Genomic DNA, 12,291 nt, shown 5'->3' on the forward strand with positions numbered 1-12,291 from the left:
GTGTTTTGGCCGCAAATCCCCAGGCTGGGGCTGCATACGTCATGATGGGGCGGAGGTAAGCCTTGTATAGGGTCTTGCCATTTTGTGGTGAGAGGCTGTTTTTGTGGTTTAGAATGGGGAAGACTTGTGTCATTCTTGTGTGGGTGGCAGCTATTTTGTGACGTATGTGCTCCTTCCAGGTTAGCCGTTTGTCCAGGTACACCCCCAGGTACTTGACACTGTCCTGGTATGTTATTGGAGCATTGTATAGGCTGAGTTGTGGTAGGTTTGGTGGTATTTTTCTCCTTGCAAAAAGAACAGCTTCTGATTTGCCCACATTAACTGCTGTTCTCCAGTTTGAGAACCAGTTTTGTAGGAGGTTGAGTGTTGATTGCACTTTCTCTATAGCTAGAGTGCATTTGGTGGAGCTGGCGAAGACCATAGTGTCGTCCGCGTAGCAGGCGAGACTTGCGCGGCCAGTTGATGGTAGGTCATGGAGATAGATGTTGAACAGGAGCGGACCTAACAGGCTGCCCTGCGGCACGCCTGCCAGGATGGGATGTGATGGGGAGACTGCTCCTGGGATGCTGGTGTGAAAACTTCTGCCCTTGAGGTATGAGGCTAGAGTCTTGGTGTAGCCGTCTGGCAGGGCAGTCTGGTGCAGCTTGCAGATCAGACCTTCATGCCAGACTCTATCAAAGGCTTTTTCAATGTCAAGGAATGCAGCAGCCGTGTACTGCCGCCATTGAAATCCTTTTGTGATGTGCTCGGTGATTCTGAGCAGCTGGTGGGTGGTAGAGTGCTTCGCCCTGAAGCCAAATTGAAAGTTGGGAAGAACTGCATGGTTGTCGGTGTGGTTTTGGAGTCTTTCTTTAAGCACACCCTCAGCCACTTTTGACAGTGTACTGAGGAGGCTGATAGGTCGGTAGCTTTTGACATCTGTTGGCTTTTTCCCAGGTTTGGGTAAGACAATGACCTTCGCTTCCTTCCATACTGTGGGCCAGGTTTCTGTGACGAGGATGCCATTAATACAGGTGGTTAGGGCAGAGAGAGCTGGAGTTTGTAAGTTGCGGAGGATTATTGTATGAATTCCGTCAGCTCCTGGTGCTTTGTTTGGTTTCATTTTGTTTATGATTTTTTTCACCTCTATGTCATCTGTGAGTAGAGGGGCTGTGGTGGTGGGGGTTGCACATATGTGCGTAGCTCTTTGTTCTATCGAAGCGATTTGCGCCTGTGGAATGCGCGCCTCATTCGGTCTAAAAGCTTCGCTGAGGCTGCTGGCTATGGCGTCACACTTCCCTTGTTGTGTGAATGCAGTGGAGCCATCTGCACATTGAAGAGGGGGAATTACGGTGGATTTCTTTGTCAGAAGCCGAGTGGTTTTCCACAGGGAGTTGTCAGTTGTTGTTAGTTCAGCGACTTTTATGTCCCAGGCTGCAGCCCTGTGGAGTGAAATTTCGTGCTGGATTTCACTTTGTAGCTCTCTTAGGAGCCTTTTAGACTCAAGGCAATGGCGATTTCTCTGCCAGTGTCTGCGGGCTCTGTTTTTGCGGGCTATTAATTGGCTGATATGTTGTGGCAGTTCTGCAGTGTCAATCGGTTTCCTCTTGCGCATGGGGATATATGTTTTCACCCCTGCTGTTATTGTGGATACCAGGTGAGCAGCGTATGCCTGAAGGTCTTGTGGGGTATTAATGGCCTCATTGTAATTGATGTTTTTGGCTATGTGTGCATTCAGTTGGTCCCATTTTGCTTTTTTATAGTCAGGTACTAGTTTTTCAGTGCAGTTGAGAATGGTTGCATTTTCTATCTGAACTAACACTGGGAGGTGGTCAGAATTTAATTCATGAATGACTTCTAGCTCGTAAATAAAATTTGTATTTTTGTACATGGTGATGTCCAGTATATCAGGCTTTTGTCGGGGTGATTCAGGATATCTAGTGGGTTCATATGGAGCGCATACCATATATTGCCTGTTACTTTGGTGTTTTTGTAATACTCGGCCATTGCTGGTTACACCAGTGCAGTTCCAGGCCGAGTGCTTAGCATTTAGGTCCCCCATCGCTAAGATGGTAGGGGCACTATTTATTAATGCTGACAGGTTCTGGTTGTCTAGAGTACGACCGGGTGGGGCATACATGGATATTAGTGCACATTTCCTGTTGTTGATTCGGACTTCCACGCCAACAGCCTCTAATTTTCCTAGGTCTGGCAGCTGAATTGGCTGGTGTAGGATGTCTGCTTTAACGGCGAGTGCTACTCCACCTCCTCTGTGCTCTCCTTTTCTGTCTAGACGGTGGATTACATACCCTGGTATTTTGATTACATCGGTAGGTTGAAGTTGGGTTTCGGTGATTGCTAGCACCTGAATTTTGTGTTTCAACAGGAAATCTGTTAGTTCGTGTAACTGCGATTTAACTCCCCTGGCATTCCATGTGGCTGCAGTATGGATGTCGCCAGTCGCAGGTTTATTTGCTGCCATGTTGGATCAATTCGAAAATTCCCTGCACGAATTGAGCAGCGAGAGTTATTCTGTGGACTGGGTTGACTGTGGTGTCGCTCCAGGCAGCTAACAAGTTACATAGGTCGCGACCAATGTCTGCAAAGGCTGGATTATTGGCTTGTGTTTGATGTAAGTTTGTCTCCAGTTGCGTGACGTCTCGGAGATTTTGCTGTTCCATTTCTGGTGTAGTCTGCTTTGGAGGGCAGGGAAAATATAGAGGAGTTGAGTTCTGAGCAGATGTTGGATGATGGACCGACTGTGGCGACTCTTGCGTATGAATAGAAGATTCATTAACTGCAGGAGAGGTAACTGACTCCTCTGTGTTCATCTGTTGCTGTGTTTGTTCCTCTGGGAGGTTCTGAACAAAGTCCATCATTCTGTCCTGTGTTGGGGTTTTTGAGGCTATGATCTGATTCTGATTCTCAGAGTTGTATGTGGTTTCCCTCCTCTGTTGCTTCGGTGTTCGCTGTTGTCTGGTGTTTTTCCACTCGCGCTGGGACTGGCGTGGGAATCTGCGTGATGTGCGTGAAAAAGACGTGTGTGGATAGTTTTCTTCATAGCTTTCGAAGTACTGGTCATTGAGTGGTTGGTATCTGTTTCCAGTGAGCATCTGAGGCGGTGGGGCAGTTCTCCACTGTTGTTTTTGGCCATAGCCTGCATGTCTGGTGTTTTGGACTGTGGTCCATTCATGTTGACCATCCAGCAGCTGCTGTGGTGGGTGAGGGGGATTTATTGGAGCATGAATCTGTGGTTGGCCCCAAGCAGGCTGCCTGGGAGGCGGGGCGGGCTGCCAGCGGCTTCCAGTAGACTGTCTTCCCTGTTGCTGTGATTGTTTCAGCGTTTGAGGTTTTAGTTTGGCTTGTTCTCTCAAGAAGTAGGGACATTTAGTGTATTTGGCATTATGAGCCAGTTTGCAGTTGACACACTTGGCTGGCTTTGGGCAGTTTTTGTCTCTGTGGTTTCCCGAGCAGTTTGGGCAGACTATAAGGAATCTGCATTGGGCAGTGACATGTCCATATTGGTAGCAGCGCGAGCACTGCATTGGAGTGTTGGGGTGCTTGAATGGCACAAATTTAACTCGGAGCCCTAGTACTGATGTAAGTTCGCTTACTGAAGATTCGCTGCCCTGAGGGAGATCAATCAGGAACATGTTGAGAGGCTCTCGGGTACGCTGACTGTACATCTGGTGTACAACCAGTACTGGGACGTTTTTTGCTTGGAGCTCGGCAGTGATGCGATGTGTGCATGTGCCTGCGGGGATGTATTGCATTACCAGCTTGACTGGTTTCTCAGCTGATGTGCGGGAAACAAAGTGCTCTAACTTCCGGCTTTCAATTGTGTGGAGCCCTTTTCGGTAGTCAGTAAGTGAGTTGAAGACATACATCGTGCCACGTTCTGTGTTCTTGGCAGTGAAAGTGATGTCTTGGCTTTTGAGTGCATCGTACAGGGCGTGATATGGATTGTTAACGGTGTGGTTAACTGTAATTGGTGCAGATCGGAAGGGCCTCTCTTGGGGGGCATCTGCATTTGAGGCTGAAGCCTCTTCAGTTGTGAGCGGTGATGCAGGCGCTGGTAGTCCCTGAGAAAGGTTCGCCGCACTTGTGAATGGGGCATTCACATTGCCCTGCTGACTATCATGGTGGTCGCGGTTGTGTTGTTTCGAGGGGTAACCTAGCTGCGCTTCTGGTTTCCTCTTTTTGGGGATGGCACCATTGTTAACTGTGTCCATTTGGTTGTCTCTGTCTTTGTTGTGGTTGAACTTGATGAAAGGATCCAACTCCACCGTTAGTGCTTGGCTAGATGCCATGGTGGAGAGGGGAATTGTGCCTGAGGGGCGGTTACGGTCTCCTAACAAACTGAAGGGAGAGATGCACCCGCAGTCCGACCAGCCCTGGGACTGAGTTAGCCAGGGCTTCGCGGCTAGGCAAGAGGCTCTGAGCCTCGGGTGTCTTTCTCTCTGGTTTTAAGCCTACGATGCGTATATTCCGCGGTAGAACAAAACTTCAACAAATGGCTGCGGGGACAGAAAGTAGATCATTTGGCAGAGCTACATGTTCACTCTCCTGATGCTACGACTCGAATCTGTGCTGCTCGGCCGCCTCTGTCGTTAGTTTCTATGGATCGACTTCTGTGCTGTGATTGGCTGTTCTCGCCAGCCAATGGAGATGCCGGGCCAATCGCAGTGCACCACAGCTTTAACAAAACTGTTGAAATTTTTACAGCACGCGCAGTATCGGCGCTGGGACTCGCAGTGTACACATCGCAGGAAGCTCTCTGACTGCTCCGCCTGGGGGTTCATTGCCTCTGACGGCGCGGAAGGGGGGCGAAATGCATTGTGTAGGCCGAGTACCAGGGGCGCAGTGACTGGCTGCTACCGATCGCGTCCGCGGGTGGCGGATAGCGGAGCTCCAGCTGTGATGAGCAGCTGGAGTTGTCAGGAATACACAAATACTGACTCGCGGACCAATCAGAGGCGTCACTGGTGGCTTGGGCGGCCTGGAGAAGACACAAGTTTCGCCAGAAGCAGACCGTCGGGATCGCTGCAGCCCTTTTCATGGCTCGCTGGCGTCACACACAAAACTGGGGGCAACGCGAAATACCGTGGCGTCAGTTAGGGGGTGAATGGTATCGCCCTGCCCCATGTCATGAAAGGCTAACTGCACGCACGAAGAAAGAAGCGGACAGCGAGAGGCGAAGAATCGACAGGCTGCCCGACCACGAGTGCGCGCGGCGCGGCGCGGGCTCTGGCTTGCCTGCGGGCCTGCGAGAGTTCGTGCCGCGGCCGCGAGAGGCGCGGCGGAGCTGCGTGTTCCGCGCGCGGCCGCCAGGCTGCGGGCGGGGCGCGCAGTTCGCTGTGAGTCGGCAGGGCCTCTGCAGGCGCGCGCGCGAAAGCGAGCCTGTGGGTGCTCTGTCGGGCCTATATGCAGGCCGGCCCTCAGCCACTCATTGCACTCGGCCTCACCATCCGAGTCGCCCTAAACATGCGTGCTGCCTGCCACGCACTACAGGCCATCAGGCCGCTACATCCGCCTACAGTTGCTGCGGCCCGGCAGCTGTAGGCTATGCTACCTAAATCCCGCTCCCCGTTTCCCCTCGGGCCATCGGGCGAGCGCTAACTTCTTAAACCGGGCAGTAGGTTTTTCTCCAGTGCGATCGCTGGTTTTACTACTGCATCCCACTTTGCTACTCCCTGCGAACTGCCGGGGCGCTAATTGCCGCGCCCCTGCAGTGTTTCGCATATTAAATTCACTCGCGGGCAGGTGGCCTCACTCACGAGAGTGATGGAGGGCACCAGCCATTGGCTTACTTTACTACGAAACGCGTATAGGTCCTAGACCTGGAACGTACTAAGATTCCTCCCGTAAAATCACTCCCACTAGGTGTTGGACTCGCAATCACTTCGGTTGTGCGAGACAGACTTCAGCGTGGAGGGGCTGTTGTCAAAAAAAAAAAAAAAAAATTACAGCACGCGCAGACGGACCACGATGGCGCGCACGAAGCAGACGGCTCGTAAATCTACTGGAGGCAAAGCGCCGCGCAAGCAGCTGGCCACCAAGGCGGCTCGCAAGAGCGCGCCGGCCACGGGGGGAGTGAAGAAGCCACATCGCTACCGCCCTGGCACTGTCGCGCTGCGAGAAATCAGGCGCTACCAGAAAAGTACCGAGCTGCTTATCCGCAAGCTGCCCTTCCAGCGCCTGGTGCGAGAGATCGCCCAGGACTTCAAGACAGACTTGCGCTTCCAGAGCTCGGCCGTCATGGCGCTGCAGGAGGCCAGCGAGGCTTACCTGGTGGGGCTCTTCGAGGACACCAATTTGTGCGCCATCCACGCCAAGAGGGTCACCATCATGCCCAAGGACATCCAGCTTGCCCGGCGTATCCGTGGCGAGCGTGCTTGAGTTCCTTGCCATTTTTTTTGCAAGGGGGAAAAAAAAAACAGCCCTTATTAGGGCTAAAAATAACTGTCAAATTTGAAAGGAAAACAGTTGTCTGGCTTTTTGTACCTATTAGCTGTCGTTGACCTTTACCCAGCCAATAATATATTACATTAATAAGAATTTGGAAAAACACAGTTATAGTGTCTGTGTTTTGAGGTGGTTGTTTATATTGTACACAAAAGATTTGCACACAATGCAATGTATTCTGCATAGGAAATAAAAACTCTTCAAACAGTGCCTGTCTGCAGTAGCAGCACCATCAGCAGCAGCAGCAGCAGCAGCAGCAGCAGCAGCAGCAGCAGCAGCAGCAGCAGCAGCAGCAGCAGCAGCATAAAGTTCACCATTAATACCCTGAGACCTAATCCTTACAAAAAAAATATGTGTGTGTGTGTGTGTATATATGTGTATATATATATATATATGCTGAAATAAGAGTGAGATGTTTGTAAGACGTTTTCCTGCTTAAAAACTTTAAATAATTTTGCACCTAAACTATACACACAATGTAATTGATAAATTTCTTTATTTATTTATTTATTTCCCCCGCTTCAAATACCATAAGAAATTTTTTAACCAGAATTTTACCTAACGGCAGAGGTGTGGCTATAGGAGGCAATGATTGCAACAACTGATACCTTCATGACTAGTATTGTTGGCCCTTAGAAGGGCCGATAAGGTGGTACAGTGCCACAGAAAGTGCCAGCGGTCCTGCTGGCATCTTCATTTCCGCTTTGGGGCTGCTTTCTTGGGCGACTTGCTCTTTGGGGCAACCTTCTTTGGCTTTGGAGCACGGGGTTTCTTCGTGGGAGGTTTGGACACCTTTTTTGCCTTTGAAGGTGCCTTCTTGGGCTTGGGGGTTGCAGCTGCTGCCTTTTTTTTCTTTTCTGCTGTAGGCGGAGTCTTCTTGACTGGTTTCTTGCCCACCGCTGCCTTCTTGGCTACGGATCGCTTCTTTTCCTTAGGGGCAGCTGCACCACGCTTGCCGCTTGGAGCCTTGGGCTGGTCCGGAGCACCGGTGGTCCCTGAAGCCAGCTTGAAGGAGCCAGACGCACCCTTGCCTTTGGTTTGGACAAGCTCGCCGCTAGCCACTGCTGCCTTCAAGTATTTCTTGATGAAAGGTGCCAGCTTTTCCGCATCTACTTTGTAGGTAGAGGCGACGTATTTCTTGATGGCTTGCAGTGATGAGCCGCCCCTTTCCTTGAGGCTCTTGATCGCAGAGGCCACCATTTCAGATGTGCGCGGGTGCGCGGGCTTGGCTCGTGGCTTCTTCGACGCAGCCTTGCCTTTCTTCGGGGAAGCTGCCTGTGATGGGGCAACAGCTGGTGCTGCAGTCGCTGCTGCGGTATCTGCCATGACGAGACTGATCCTACAGAATGCAAGAGCAAAGTGAAAATAAAATTTTTCTCTCTTTTTTTTTTTTTGTTTTTTTTTTTTTCCTAACCTAAGTTAAAACTAAGTGTGTTTGGGAGGGGTCCGGGTTAGGGAGAGACTCTAAGTGCGTCTCAGGCCGAAGCCTATACGCTCTAATCATGCAGGGGGTACCATGCAGAAAAGGGAACATGCATCGTGTGCTAGGAGGGGGATTGGCCAGCCATGGCAGCGATTGGCGCCATGACTAACTCCCCTCACTGACTATTCTAGACTAAAACTAGATAAGTTGGGCCCAGGTAAAACCTGCATAGACACAGGGAAAACCCTGGGCACTTACATGCGGGATGCAAAATTTCATGCATTAATTACATGCGGGTTGGCTACGGGAATAGAAGGATGGCTCAGGAAGAAGAGTTGGAAGAGTAGAAAAAATCTACTAAGCAAGGGCGGGCACTTGCAAATATCTGGTTACCCAATTTTCTGGTTGCGGACGGTTCAGAAAATTCTCGATGCCTTGCTCACGTAGGGAGCAGCGCACTTTGGACAGCGAAAGTAATGTAGGGCTTCTTTAGCACTGATTTTTCAATGTTTTCTAAATGTCAGCAGTCTACGATGACATAATGGGCAGTTCCACTAATAGTGTAATTTTTTTATGGCAGCTGCACTGTTTAATTTGCACTGCGAGCTGTTTAAATTTACTGCTACACCAAACAGGGAACTTTTCATTTGCAGATGTTATTCAAGGAATCAAATACGTAATTTGTGCTGGAATCACTTGAAAATGGTTAAATTAACTTAGGTATACTTTAGTGTATAGTATGCTGAAAATGTGGAGATAATTTCATGAAGGCTGTTTGCTGTGGAAGCACTAGCAAATCACCTTGTTCAGTGCCACCTGGAATGGCTTTCTTCGTGCACCTCCAAGGATGATGTGATTATTATTGTGAGTAAATTTTGTTTACATTTTCATTGTGTGAATAATAAAACTTTTAACTGTACACACAACAAGCATTTCACTTGGATCTGATGCATTCTCAAGAGTGCAGTTTCTGTTTAGCTTTTAAAACTGGCTGCCCTTCAATTCACTCAAGGTGCAGATGCAAGTTGCTGATGAAGTATTCCACACACATGCTACATTGGAGAAATATTTTAATAAAAATTAAAACTCTTGCAGGATTTCGAATAAAAACTATCCTATTTATCCCTTCTATGTTTTGGTACTGCGAAATTGAGAGAGGTAAGTAAGTTGTGAGGTTATTTTTACTTGCTTGCATGTGAGGTTAGCAGAGCAAAAATATTTTTGAAATTGCAGATACATGGTCACTTTATTTCGTTGCAAACATTTATAAGCTCGTAATCTTATTTAAAGTCTCCATACTTAATGCGTTTGGAAAACCTTCTTTCTCTCAATTTTACAATGGAACAAAATTTTACTTGTATGTGTACATTAATTCCATCTCTAAATGATGTAGGTTTACGCACCGAGATCAGGTACATTGTAGAGAGAAAAACACACGAGTACCTGCTTATTTTGAAGTTTTAATGAGTATATTAAAAAAAAAAAAAAAAAACGATAAAAATATAATTGAAAAAGTATATTATTCACGTATTTTTGAGGATGAGGGGAGGGGGTGTTTTTGTCCGATGGTCGTTTATCTTTAAAGAAATTTCCGTTGGACCTGTGCGTTCTTGCTCTGCCAATTCTCGAAAAATGAAATATTTTAAGTCGTCTTTTATGTGCTAACTTCATTATATTTGGCTGCATTCGTATTTTTATTAGTTTTGAAACATTCATGTCACGGAAAATAATCATAAACCAGGACAAAAACGTTTTGACTAAATGTTCTAGGTTGGTTGTAAAACATTTTCTTATTTTATTTCACATCGGAAACATCTGTTAAGTTGTAAGCTTTGTAATGAATGCGACAGTCACTTGTTCGCTGAAGTGTTTGTTTAAGAAATTAGTATTGTAAATTTGTTTATGGTCTTGTTAAATGAAATTTTAAGTGAAATCATTTGGGAAAACAGAGGCTACAGGAATTTTCAACACAACTTGATGACCGACGTTGTGACTAGTGTGGGAGTGTGTGCTCGTGTAAATATCAATTTTTCTTACTCCTCGTGCCGGTCAACAGGAAAACAGCGAGTGTGTTATCTCATCGCGGGCGTGTGATTGCGTGTGGTAAATTGTGCTAGGTTAATTACCGCAAAACTCCACTGTGTGCAAATATGTAGTGTGTCGCTGTATGCAAATATTTGGTATGTCTTTTTTTTTTTTTTTTTTTTTTTCAGGCAATACACACTTTGAATTTTACACAATTTCGATGCTGCAACCTAAGTGTATACATGCGAATAGGATTGCTTAAATGAAAAAGTAAAGTAGGAGGTAAGTGCAAATGTTTCCAGGAGGTTATGCACACACAATCTATTTTATGAATTAATAGTTATTATCTAAGAAAATGATAGAAGATTATAAATAATGTGTGCAGAATAATACAGAATTTGCATGTTACACAAAAAAAAATATATATATATATTCCAAATATTGTTAGCAAAATGCACCTAGATTAGTGAGCTGGATTTTTTTTTTTTTTTTGTATTTTTGTTCTGTTGATCCCACGTGGAGTCAAGGCTCCGGGATATAGAACATGTATGTGCAGACAATTAATATTTACATGATGCAAGTTACCAAGAAAAAAAATTTCAAAAAAAAAAAATACATAACATGTTACACAATTTAACTTTATGCAAAACATGAAGCAGCTGTTATCACAAGTCCATTCAACAAATTAACAGTTCAATTTCTCTATTATCAATCAAATTAAAGAATAGCTTCAGAGGGTAGGTAGGATATTCTAGAAGAATTTTTTTTACTGTTTTTTTTTTTAATACTGGTAAATTGTTTTAGTTATTTTCTGTGATATTAAGTTGTAAAGTTTTACTCCCAAGTAATTTAGTCCATTTTCAAATCGCCTAGTGTTATGTTCAACTATCCTCAATTTACTAGCATTTCTGGTGTTATACCTATGTGCGAATATCTAAAAAAAAAAAAAAAAAAAAAAAAATAATAATTTTTTTTTTCTTCTTTTTCTTAAGAATGAATAAAAAGTTTCTAGAACGTATTCATTTATGGCAGTCAGGACTTTAAGTTTTTTGAATTTTGGTCTGCAGTTAGATGATTTTTTATCTTTTGTTATTATTCTAATAGCTCCTTTTTTTTTTTTTTCCCCCAATGTTATATGGCAGAAAGAGTAGAGCTATGGCTACTGTGACATCATGCATTGATGGGAAGGTTATTGTTGGATAACAAAAATTTAGATGATATAATTTTTATTTTTTTCCATACACAACACATTGCAGGTACAATTTTACAGGTTACAGCTGTACCACCTCTAGTATTGCTGCCGACCATCCAACAAATGAGCACACTAAACAGGCATTGATGACATTGTTATCAACGTCTTTTTGAATCTCTCATTATTATACATAACTGCCCACTGAAACAGAGAAACTTCAAAATAGGTGTGTGTGTGTGTGTTTATATATATATATATATATATATATATATATATATATATATATATATATATATATATATATATATATATATATATATATATATATATACATATATACATACATACATACATACATACATACATACATACATACATACATACATACATACATACATACATACATACATATACACTTATCTATTTATTTTTTCACTTTGAATTTTGTATGAGGTATACACATGCAAAGATTCACAGCTGCTGCTGGGTGGGTGAGTGAGTGAGTGATTGATTGATTGATTGATTGATTGATTGATTGATTGATAGAGAGTGAGTGTGTGTGTGTGTGTGTGTTAGGGGGGGGGGGGGGGGGAAATGTGGTGATTGTGGGGGAAAAAAAAATTTAAAATTGAAATTTTTAAAAAAAAATTTTTTTCTGTAGGGTGCAAAATAGTAGTGCCAACGGCACGTGGTGTTCCCAAGCGGTCACCCATCTAAGTACTAACCACGCTCGACGATGCTTAACTTCGGTGATCGGACGAGAACCGGTGTGTTCATCGTGATATGGCCGTTGGCAATGATATAGATGTTTTTTTTTTGCAGTTTGTATTTGCCACTCGAAATAGCTATACCAGGTGTGATTGTTACAAACAACAGGAGAAATCGTGTAATGAACACTCTTTTACTTCCCCCCCCCCCCCCCCCTCCCCACACACAACACCCACCACCCTCACCATCCCAACCACCAAAGCCCTCTTCAAAATACACTCTCACACACACACACAAACCCACACTCTATAACTGATGAACATTACCATAACTTCTTAAAGCCATTAGATAATATTTAACTCAAGAAAGGTATTGTGATATGTTTAAAGAAAGAAAGGTGAAACCTTTAACTTTACCAGCAGGTATTAGTATCACTGAGGTATCTTCTAGGTTGTAGCAGCAATAGTAGTAATAATAATAAAATTAAATAAGGTAATAA

The 12,291-nt window shown here is 45.0% G+C and overlaps 1 non-coding gene across 1 annotated transcript; it reads right to left on the minus strand.

The window, feature by feature from the left end:
* Positions 1–11,760: 11,760 nt before the first annotated feature.
* On the minus strand, positions 11,761–11,879 carry LOC134543525 (5S ribosomal RNA). Its single transcript, XR_010077015.1, has one exon. It is a non-coding gene; the product is annotated as a 5S ribosomal RNA (ribosomal RNA).
* Positions 11,880–12,291: the final 412 nt, after the last annotated feature.

This window comes from Bacillus rossius, unplaced genomic scaffold (genome assembly GCF_032445375.1).
Source record: "Bacillus rossius redtenbacheri isolate Brsri unplaced genomic scaffold, Brsri_v3 Brsri_v3_scf116, whole genome shotgun sequence".
NCBI classification, from domain to species: domain Eukaryota; kingdom Metazoa; phylum Arthropoda; class Insecta; order Phasmatodea; family Bacillidae; genus Bacillus; species Bacillus rossius.